Below are 10,467 nucleotides of genomic sequence, written 5' to 3' on the forward strand. Positions count from 1 at the left end.
CTGCAGCAGAGATTTATCTGTATATACACTCACACTTACAGGCATTTATCCGCTCAATATTGACTCATGCAACTCAGTTGCATTGTGTTGCAACTTCATTGTCTATGCTGTCACATTACGCTCAAGATGCAAATCTGCTGTGAATCTTTAGTCTTTGCCGCTTATTTTCCTGTTTGTTTGTGTGCTTTGCAGGATTTTCATTAGCGTTTACCTTGTTCGGCTGCTTGAGGAGTCATTCGAGCGTAATTTTGTTGAGAAATAAAACATTCAATGCTTCGAAATTATTAAGAATCTTGTAAGTAGTGAAACTCGAATTTCACTTTTCTTCCTGTTGCAAATTTTAAAGCGATTTTGGCCGATTAGTTGTAAGGCTCGGCAGTTGCATTTATTTACCAACATATAATTCAATTTTCAAACAACAACAAACAAGGGAATTTGGATCACTTTTTTATTTTATTTATTAAATTCTAATTAAATTTTTTCTGGTTTTCGTTTCATTTTCAAATTTTCACAAATTAATCACTAGCCTGCGTTGTTTTCACACAACCATTTCGTCACTAAATATTTTGTTGCAATTTCGATATTTGTTTATTTGCTGTCAGTCTGCTGGCCCTTTTTTGTTTTTGAACCCATTTAAAATAAAGTGTGCTTCAGAGAACAATAGAACACTAGTCGTTCCAACTAAAGTGCTTAAGGTTATTTGTATTGAGTCGAAAGAGCTCTAGATTCAGAACACATCACAAATCTTTCTTGAATGTTTCTTCCAACCTGTTGTAATTTCCCTTCTTCAATATTTTCTAGCCCGAAGTATTTGAAAACCAGAAAAGACAGTTTAAATGAAATAATTAATAAACAACCGATCCTATAAATTAGTAGGGCAGCAATTCTGATTCCTGACATTAAGGGGCTCACTTAGTTTGAAATTTTGAAAAGTCGACTGTTTTCATATATCAATAGTTTGTACCTTTAAAAATAACATACTGACATTTCAAACCTACATATATCTGAAATAGTTTTTGAGTTACAGCCATTTAAACGATAGCTGCTCAATTGCGTCCACCAGATTAATTTTGGCGTGCAAAAAAAAAAAAATTTTTTTTTTAAAAACAACCCCGCCTTTTTGACAATTTTTAAATTTTTTAGATTTTGACCGGGAGATTTGTACGGAGTATATCTCTAGTTCAACGTGATTTTTTTATTTTTATTCTTCATTCCCGGATTTTTCTTGGAATATCTCATATAAATCAAAAAATACCTAATTTTTTTAATTTCACTATGAATTTTTTAAACATGTATAAAAATCAATGTTCCCCTCAAAATATTTACAGAAATAATTTATATCATCACTAATGAGTCCGAAGAAATTACAGGGCATTATAGGGGTTACATGGATATCCTCGGGTAAAAAACAACATTTTTTCAAAAAATTTTTTCTCATATAAAAAAGGATATAATAAACAAACACTATTATCAAAGAATTTCTTTTTAAATTTCTGAAATTTTTGGAAAAAAAATTTTAAACTCGACCATTGCGATGCCATTTCCGGCCACCCTGCCCGAATAACACCGCACAGGATCATCTAAACTGAAAAAATATGCGTTTTCGTTAAAACCTTTACTTAGAACTTCGACAAAGTGAAAAAAACTGAAAATTGGATTTTTGCAGACTTTTTTTCAAAAGTGAATTTTCACCCGTCATGAGACGCATCCAAGGCTATAAACGCAATTAGTGCCTTAGCCAGTCGTTACGATGAAAATATTAAGAAGTCAACAAAATAAATTATTTTTGAGCATTGGTTCCAGAAAAAAATTTTAAAAGTTTTTTGAGCAAGAAAAAAATATTTAGATTTCACAGGGCTTTAGTATAATTATCAATTCGAACATATCGTTCCCAGAACTTAATTTCCTGGAACTTTTGTATGGCTTTAAGTTGTGATAGTAAAAAATCAATACTTGCTTGAAATAAAAGTAAACTTGTTAGTTTATACATAAAAAATATACATTTTATTTGAATATTTTAGTTTTTCATTTTATTGTACACCGTTTTCTAGCAATTTTCGTGCTTGGCACGTGTTTGTAGAGCTCAGTTGACAGACAAATAGTTTTTCGTTGCGCTCGAATTGCCACAGTTACACTTTGTTTGTTTTGAATTTCATTTATTTACTTAGTATGTGACACAGACATGCTACTGCCGTTATGTAAATAAACACACACCTGGATATCGTATACCTGTAAACAAAACAAAATCGATTGGCGTAAAAATTAAAGGGAGAATATTTTGATAGCACGATTTTTAAAGGTTTTGCACTAAAAACTGTGGGGGAATTTTAGAGGTTAATAATCCGAACGAGTGGAAGTTATGAGAAAGGAGCCATAAAAAATATAAATATATAATTAATTTTCTGATAAAATCATCTGTAACCAATCGAGGTATCAGCGACTAAATTGTGGAAGCACAGCTCATTTATACGATTTTTGGTGATAACTCGACTATACAGAATTTCACAAACGAAATCTGTTCTGACCATTTCCTGAGGTTCGTCGTTAATATATCAAGGGTGTTGGTTCCCGAGATTTTAAGTTTTTGTTTCTAAGCGTAATAATAATAATACCCAACGATAACCCTCCTCCCGCCCAACCGACGCGAGAGGCGCAATCCGCGAACGAGCGGAATTAGCCGAGCCATAAAAGGCAAGGGAGTTTTAAGCGTTGCGATCTTAAGCTGCTCAGCTACAGAAACAAAAATTTCAACAGCCAAAATTAAGAACTAGATTAAAGTTTATAATTTTTAAATGTTGTAAAGAGTAAAACTGTTAGATCAAATGTGCTGGAATGAGAATTGAAATCGTGACACATACGGCGGAATGGTTCATTTAACTCGAAATTTGTTCTAGAAAATTTTAAAAGCAAAGGTCTAAACTGCCTGGTAGAGCAAGCTGGAGTGTTAAAATTACAATCAGACAAGAGAGATGGGCTACAGACTGACCCATTGATGAGTTTTACATGAAACATTATACCAAGCATTTCCCTACGACTAGTGAGTGTAGGGAGATTTATGAGTTTTAAACGGTTAGTGTAAAGGGGAAGATTTAAACTGAAATCCCAATGCAAATGATTTAAGGCAAAAAGTAAAAATGGTTTTTGAACGGAAAATATTTTCTCAGAATGAACTTGATAACGAGGGTGTAGGCAACCACTTTCACAATTTCGGAAATTTTTCAAAAATAGGCTAAATATTGAAACCACGCATGTATAGATACGGGTACATACATAAAACAAAATGCTTGCTGTGAGAAAAACGAGCTAACAAAAAAAAAAAAAAAAAAAAAAAAAAAAAAAAAAAAAAAAAAAAAAAAAAAAAAAAAAAAAAAAAAAAAAAAAAAAAAAAAAAAAATAGTGAAAACACATAAAAGCACTTAGCCAACATTATTTAATTTAAATTTCCTGTCAGTGAGGATATCGTATAACTTATTTAAAAGTGCTGGGCAATAAACCCCCCAACCGTAACAACTTAAAGAAACTCGATAGTTAAATAAAATTAGAATCAATGACACGTTAGGGAACAACGTCGGTGAAAACATTATGCCACGAAAAGGAAAGTAAACTTTTGTAATAAAACACCAGCCATTAAATAAGGGAAATAATTCGCTACGCAGCAGCGGAACCGACAAGTAAGTCAATATCTTGAGGGCAACTCACCCCACCGTGGAAAAAGTTGCGGTGGTGGCGGAGAAAGAAGGTGGATAAGCAATAAACAAACATTGCTAAATCATTAAAAATTCATTGGCAACAACATTTTGCTACTAAAATGATAATACTTTTGATGATAATACAATTACTACGCAGCAGAGCAAGAAATTCGAAAGAAAGGAATGACGGATTTTGGAGGCAAGTTTTAATTGAGAGAGGAGATCGTGATAATTATCAGCATCTGTATTAAGGCACAAACAATGAACTTTTAAAAGATTTTAACTATTTTGGAAAAAATGTGCTTTAAATTAAGCGTAGATGAGGCTGAAAAAAATCAAATAATAGAGCTTTGTTACTCGTCTGGGTCTATGTAAGCTTTCAACTTCTCAAGGATGTCAACCACGTTTTAAGACAAGAAGAATACATTTTGAGTGATATGAATAAAGAGAGTATTAATTAAAATTTTAGTATTCTTCAGCAAAATATCATTCTCAATGACCGATGGTGCATTCCAATGCCACTGGTTATATTTTCGTAACCCATACACAAATTTTAAGGGTTTAAAAAAAGGGTTAGAGTTGATAGAAATAGAAATTCAGCCAAGTTCAGCAGCTACTTTTTTGCGGTTTATGCTGTAAGAGATGTGACCAAGAGAAACAAAACTTCGCTAAATAAATATAGGTAACAGTATTTGCTTTCGAAGGGTTTTCGTTTTTGTTTAAAATATGCAAGCCTCTTCACACTCTTTCTTTGGTGGCTTTGCTCATTCGAAAATCTATAAAGTCAACGGTATTTGGATGGCGCAATCTTTTTTTTTATCGTTACTGGGTTAAAACTAAAACATGTTTCTCCCTCTCTATCAATGATTAACTAGTGCAGGGGTACCCAAAACCTATAATCAAAATATTAATCGACAGTAAAGGCAATAAAAATTAGTATAAAATATGGCCCAGAATTTTTCATAGAAGTCGTGTTATCAGTACGGGTCAAAGGAAAAAACTAAACTGGTTTTTGAGATAGCCTACTTTAAGAAGTCCAAGTTCCTTAAGTGAATTCATTGTTAGCCTTTTTAATTATAAAATGTGATCGCTGTCTGGGTTCCCGTCTTTTTAAAGAAAAAACAAAGAAACTTCAAATTTATTGTAAAATCTTTATTATCATTCGAAAGAATATTTTTTAGTAGTTATTTTTTGATGGTTATCTTTTTCAAATGTTGGCTGCGGTTGCGTCTCAGATGGTCCATCAATTGAGTCCAATTTTATATGACTCGTTCGAGCATTAAGACTGCTAGCTGGCGAATGACACACGTGTTGCTTTGTTCCAAAGCCTGAATCGAAGCGAGATTTTCCGCATATAATTACATATATCTATCGACTTTTGATCAAATCGACTATCTGCTGCACCGAAGTGTTCTCTCAATAAATCTTTTGATCGATGCGATGTGCGGGAAGTCTCGTCGTCTTTTTGAAACTCAAATATCGCCGAGATCACGAGCTTCAGTTTTTGGCATGAATGGTTTGGCAGTTACGTTGTCACGTTTTGAAGAAATATGGGCTGTTGATTCCATGATGGCAGCGCTTGGATCTCTTCAGGTTGCTCTTCGTACCAAATGCGGCTATTTTTCTTATTTACGTACATATTGCGCCAGATTCGTGTACACTCTCAGCTACGGCTGCTATATTTTCTTCACTTCTGTTGAACGTGGTCTGTTCGGTCGAATATTATTAAATAATGAATGTTTGGTCTTAAGGTGTGTGATGGTGTTGGGAATAGCACGCTCAGTAGGCCGATTATGGTGACCATAAGTTGAGCGAAGCGCACGAAACACATTCCTTACAGGATGTGAGTTTTCGAAATAAAGTTGAACAACGCTTACACTTCAGGCGTGAAGCCTTCCATGATAAAATGCCAAGCAATATTGAACAAACATTCCATGACTGTTTGGCACAACACATGTTGAGCTATCAAAAAAAGGTTATTGAAAAAGTACCCCTACTTGGATCATCCGTTGTTTGGTCAGTCTGTATTGTTTCTTACTTTACAAATTGCGAGAGTATATATTTTAATTAAGCTTTGATTTTGACTTCTGTTTCCTCTCTATGCGGTTTAGACATAGCCTTCAAGCTCTGTGTGTAAAATTCTTCACTAGCATTCATTTTAAAGAGTTTAAGTTACCACTCTCAATCCATTCGATGAAAATACTGAGGTTTAGTAATAATATTTCATTTTGTTGTGAGACAAAAAACATTATGCGTTTCACTGAAAACATTATTCAATATCCTTATAGTATATAAGAAGTCCAAAGCATTTGTGAGCCATAAACTTATGCTGAGCTAATTTCACAATATTATCACAACTGATAAGCCTCTGTGGTTATCAAAAACAATAACTGTGTCTCTTGAACAGCGCAACCACCAGTTGCATTCAACAGCTTAGCAAATCCACACAATCAGCTGAGAGTTATCTACAATMCAAACACAGGCACTCAAACATTATCTATTATTGAAATATACAGGCAGAGAGTTTGCTTTGTGTATCCTGGAAGTTTGGCGCCTGCGCATCAAACAAACACATTCAAAACTACAGTGGAAGGCGAGTCCCGACACTTGGCATTGCGATCCACAAGCTTCAGCAAGGACTTATAAGCGCCACACCAAGTTTCGCAAAGGCAGCATGCCACCAGTGAAATGTGCTGCTGGTGTTTATAAAATGCTGTCCTGGCGCAAATTGCCGAAACAGTTCCTTACGTGCCGCGAAGTGAAGCAGTCCGAAGCGCTGAGTGCACACGCGTTCAATAGAAATACTGGCAATCACCGTTAACTTACGAAAACTACAGTAAAGAGCGCTACTTGCAAGGGGTATTAAATAGTAAAAAAAATTTACGAAAATTTCTACTTGTTTTTGTTGTTGTGTTTTCCATATTTTCAATTTTGTGCTTTCGTTGACGCTTATTTTTTTAATTTTTTAATTTTTCTCGCTCTTGTTGACAATGTAAACTTCCATAAGCTTAAATGCAACGGCAGCTGTTTGCCGAAGCGTCTGTGTGTTCAGCGCTGCGGTGATAAAAATAAACATAAAACCCGTGTGTGTGTGTGTCTGTGTAATCAAATAAATAAAGTGACAAGAAAAAAGAAACAAAAGCGCGCCACACCAATCGCTTGGCGTGAATTTATTGTCGTTTGTGCAGCAATTGTTATCGCCTGCTACGCGCGTGAAGCTCCGCTGTGTGTTGCCCCAAATTTTATAGCCTACATTCAGGCGCTCAGCTGCTGATTTGCCAACTGTGCGCTTATCTCTGCGAGCGTGTGTGTGTGTGTGTGTGTGAGTTTCGTGAATTTTGGCGCGCAAAGCAAACGTTTTTGCATTGTTATTGTTGTTGTGATTTATTATATGTTACTGTTGTTGCGCTGCAATGTTTATTGCCATTTCGACGCGTTCAATTGATAAGCCAATAAAACGGCTGCCTAACATTCCGATTTGCGTGCGGAGACTGTGAAATTTAACGGAAAGTAAATAAAAGCAACACACTGTTGTGCCGTTTTGTTGTTGTGTTTCGCTGTGTGATCGAATCAACGCCAAGGCTTTGCATTCCTTATCATTTTTCCCCATGAGTGCGTTGACTTGCTTTCAGGCCTTGAGGCTTTCGGGCAGCGAGTGAAAGTGAAATATCAACAATAAAACCGAAATCGTTTGTTTGATAAGTTTCAATTACTCTCGGCAGCGAGTGCTGTCAGTGCTGGCAATGTGTGTTTACATGCGCACATGCACACACACATACATGCTACTCGTGTAGCAGTTAACTCAACGGCGCTGCCAAAACATCAGTGACTCAATCAATTTAATGGAAAGCAATCAAGTAAGTGTTGGAATAATAGCACAGCAAGCTCAATTGAATTTGTTCGGTAAATTGTTGTTGTTGTTGGGTTAGGAGTAATTAATATATACAAAAAAACAAAAAAGGATATATGAGGGTTGGTGACGTTTACTTCCACAATTTTTAGATTTTCAAATTTTCTTGGTACTATTTTTTACAAAAAAAATATTTTTTACGCAAGAGAATTTTTGAATTAGAAAAAAAAATATTTCTATATTACTGGAAAACATTTCGTTCAAAAATCATTGTCACAAAAGTAAATCTTATTTCTAGAGAGAACAAGTAAGTGTGAGCTAAGATCGGTTTTATGCGTTCTTAGCACAAATATGCACCGTTATAAGAAAAACATGCATTCTCAATTTCATTGAGATAACTTACGTGTTTGCCGAATCATCCGGAAGCTCAAAAATTTTTATATAAGGTATATGGAGGTTAAATGTATGGTTAGTAAAGGATTCTCTGGGTATATTGAGTACTTAGGGGTTATAGTAATTCATTCTTGATTTGTGTACTCGAAAGGAAAAAATAAGATGTAATTTTCGCACTGTTTCATAAGAATATTAGGGTTATATTACCGAATTTGGTTAAAATCAAGCAGCAAAAATGTAAATTTACCAAGACTAGGCGAACACGTCAGTATAGAATTATTAATAATAATAATTCAACATTTCCGAAAGTAGCCTAATGGTGCTAAATCACAACTTTTTGGATGGCACTCTGTTTGTGACATTGACCAAGTTCTTCAAATAATCGAATCTCCAGACCTTCCTCGCAATAATTCTTTTGTTGCAAGTACTGTCTATCACGCAGCCCCGCCTTGTCGGAACCAGAAGTTGATCAACTTCTTCCAGTTGAAAACAAAAAAACAAAAAATTTTGATTATAATCGATCTACAGCGCTCTCCATTGAAAGTAACGGTGACTCCAAATTCCTTTCAAAAGAATTACGGACCGATGATTCCACCAGATTTCGAGAAACACGCGTTTAAAAACAACGCACTTAGCCTAGCACGCCACGAGAGCAACAGTTCTCAAGACAGTATCTCCGAAACTATTACTCAGATCAACTTGAAAATTTATAGCATTGTTACAGTGGTGTTCTAGAATTTTAGAAGAAAAACAAAAAAACAATCGATTTTTTGAAGCCCGTTAACCCATGTAATTCCTTAAGCCCTTCAATTAATTGATATCATTATTAGAGAAGTAGAGAACTAACTAAAACCACACCAAACTGTCAATTTAGGTGAATGTAATGGTTGTTCATGAACAATTTGTGGATTTTCTTCGCACCAGAATCAACAGTTTTTTTTATGTACCGCATTACTCAGATAAAAGTAAGCCTCATCGGAGAAGATTAGTTTCGTAAAAAGTTGTTATCGTTTACAAGTTGCTCCAAGGCATGATCAGCAAATTGATGCTTTGTACGGTGGTCTAATGGAGAGAGAACAATTTTGTAAGGATACAAGCCCAAACTCTTTCCCAAAATCCGTAAGGTTATACTTTAAGACAGTACCAATTTTTGAAAGTGTCTTGAAATCAACAAATTGTGGTCTTTAGCAACATTGCCTCAACGGAAGGAATATATTTATTACTTCGAACGGTTTTTGTCTTATTGGGACTTGAATATAATGCAAAGAAAATATACGCTCGAACTTGAAAATACTTCGACGAATATCGATCACAGATGGACGATTATTTTGACCATAAATGGGAAAAGCGCACGAAAAGTTGCAATTAGGGAACGATTATTTTGATAATACGTTCTCGACCCTTTTTAAATAATTTGTACAAATCAAAAACACTTTCTTGCGACAAATGTTACCAGCGTAGGCCTTCTCCAACATTCTGACCGTTTCGCCACCAAAAATTTTATTTCGCATACAAATTTTATGGAACTTCTTTCATTCAACGAAAAACTCGCCGAACAAGCGTAATTATTATTTTTTTGATCTTTATCACTGGTATCACTGACAATCATACCAACCTAAAAAAAAAAATATTTCGGCGAATTAAAAAGTGCCAATATTTTTTGCACATATATTCTAAGCTTATGCTTGCAAATGCATATGTATTTGATAAATTGGAGTTTTTAATTTCAAAAATTTACCAAATGAACAATTTGGATTTAGACAGTTTCACAGTACAACGCACCAGATTAAACGTATCTCTAATCATGTAAAGTCAAACTTCGAAAACAAAAAGTCAACCGATCTAATATTACTGGACGTTGAAAAAGCATTTGACACAGTGTGGCATAATGGTCTTATACATAAATTAGTTAATTTTCACTTTCCATTGCATCTTGTAAAAATAATTCAAAGTTTTTTGACCAATCGCTATTTTTGTGTGTGTTTAAATAATGAATACTCCGACATGATCCAACTACCGGCTGGAGTTCCGCAGGGATCAGTGCTTGGCCCCTTGTTGTATACACTATATTGTTCCGATTTCCCAAGAATTGAAAATTGTCATTATGCTATGTATGCCGACGACACTGCAATTTTCTATTCGCACGAGTTTGGCAATGACGTAGTAACTACGTTACAGGGTGCACTATTCCACATTTCAAACTACATGAAAAGATGGAAAATCAGAATTAACGCTAGTAAAACACAAGCTATCTTTTTCACTAGAAAAAGGAGTCCYTGMTATTTACCAAGCTCAAGGCTCAAACTGGAAAATCACGAATTACCTTGGGCCAGCTCTGTGAAATATCTTGGTGTTACTTTKGATAAAAAACTTACATATAGTGAACATATAAAACACATACAAGAAAAAGTCAACATAGCTATAAAAATGCTGTACCCTTTGATTAATAGAAAGTCTAGTATGAGCAAAAAAAATAAATTAGTAATCTATAAAACAGTTTTCCAATCCATAATTTTATATGCTTGCCCTGCATGG

The 10,467-nt window shown here is 34.7% G+C and overlaps 1 long non-coding RNA gene across 1 annotated transcript in view; it reads left to right on the forward strand.

Moving 5' to 3' along the window:
• Window positions 1–6,676: 6,676 nt before the first annotated feature.
• LOC108977072 overlaps window positions 6,677–10,467 on the forward strand; it is a 58,009-nt gene continuing 54,218 nt past the window's right edge. The window contains exon 1 of the long non-coding RNA XR_001994006.1: window positions 6,677–7,546. This is a non-coding gene — a long non-coding RNA (uncharacterized LOC108977072). The remainder of the gene's footprint in view (window positions 7,547–10,467) is intronic.

The sequence above is a fragment of the Bactrocera latifrons genome, unplaced genomic scaffold (genome assembly GCF_001853355.1).
Source record: "Bactrocera latifrons isolate USDA-ARS-PBARC rearing strain unplaced genomic scaffold, ASM185335v1 scaffold_116, whole genome shotgun sequence".
In the NCBI taxonomy this organism is placed as follows: Eukaryota; Metazoa; Arthropoda; class Insecta; order Diptera; family Tephritidae; genus Bactrocera; species Bactrocera latifrons.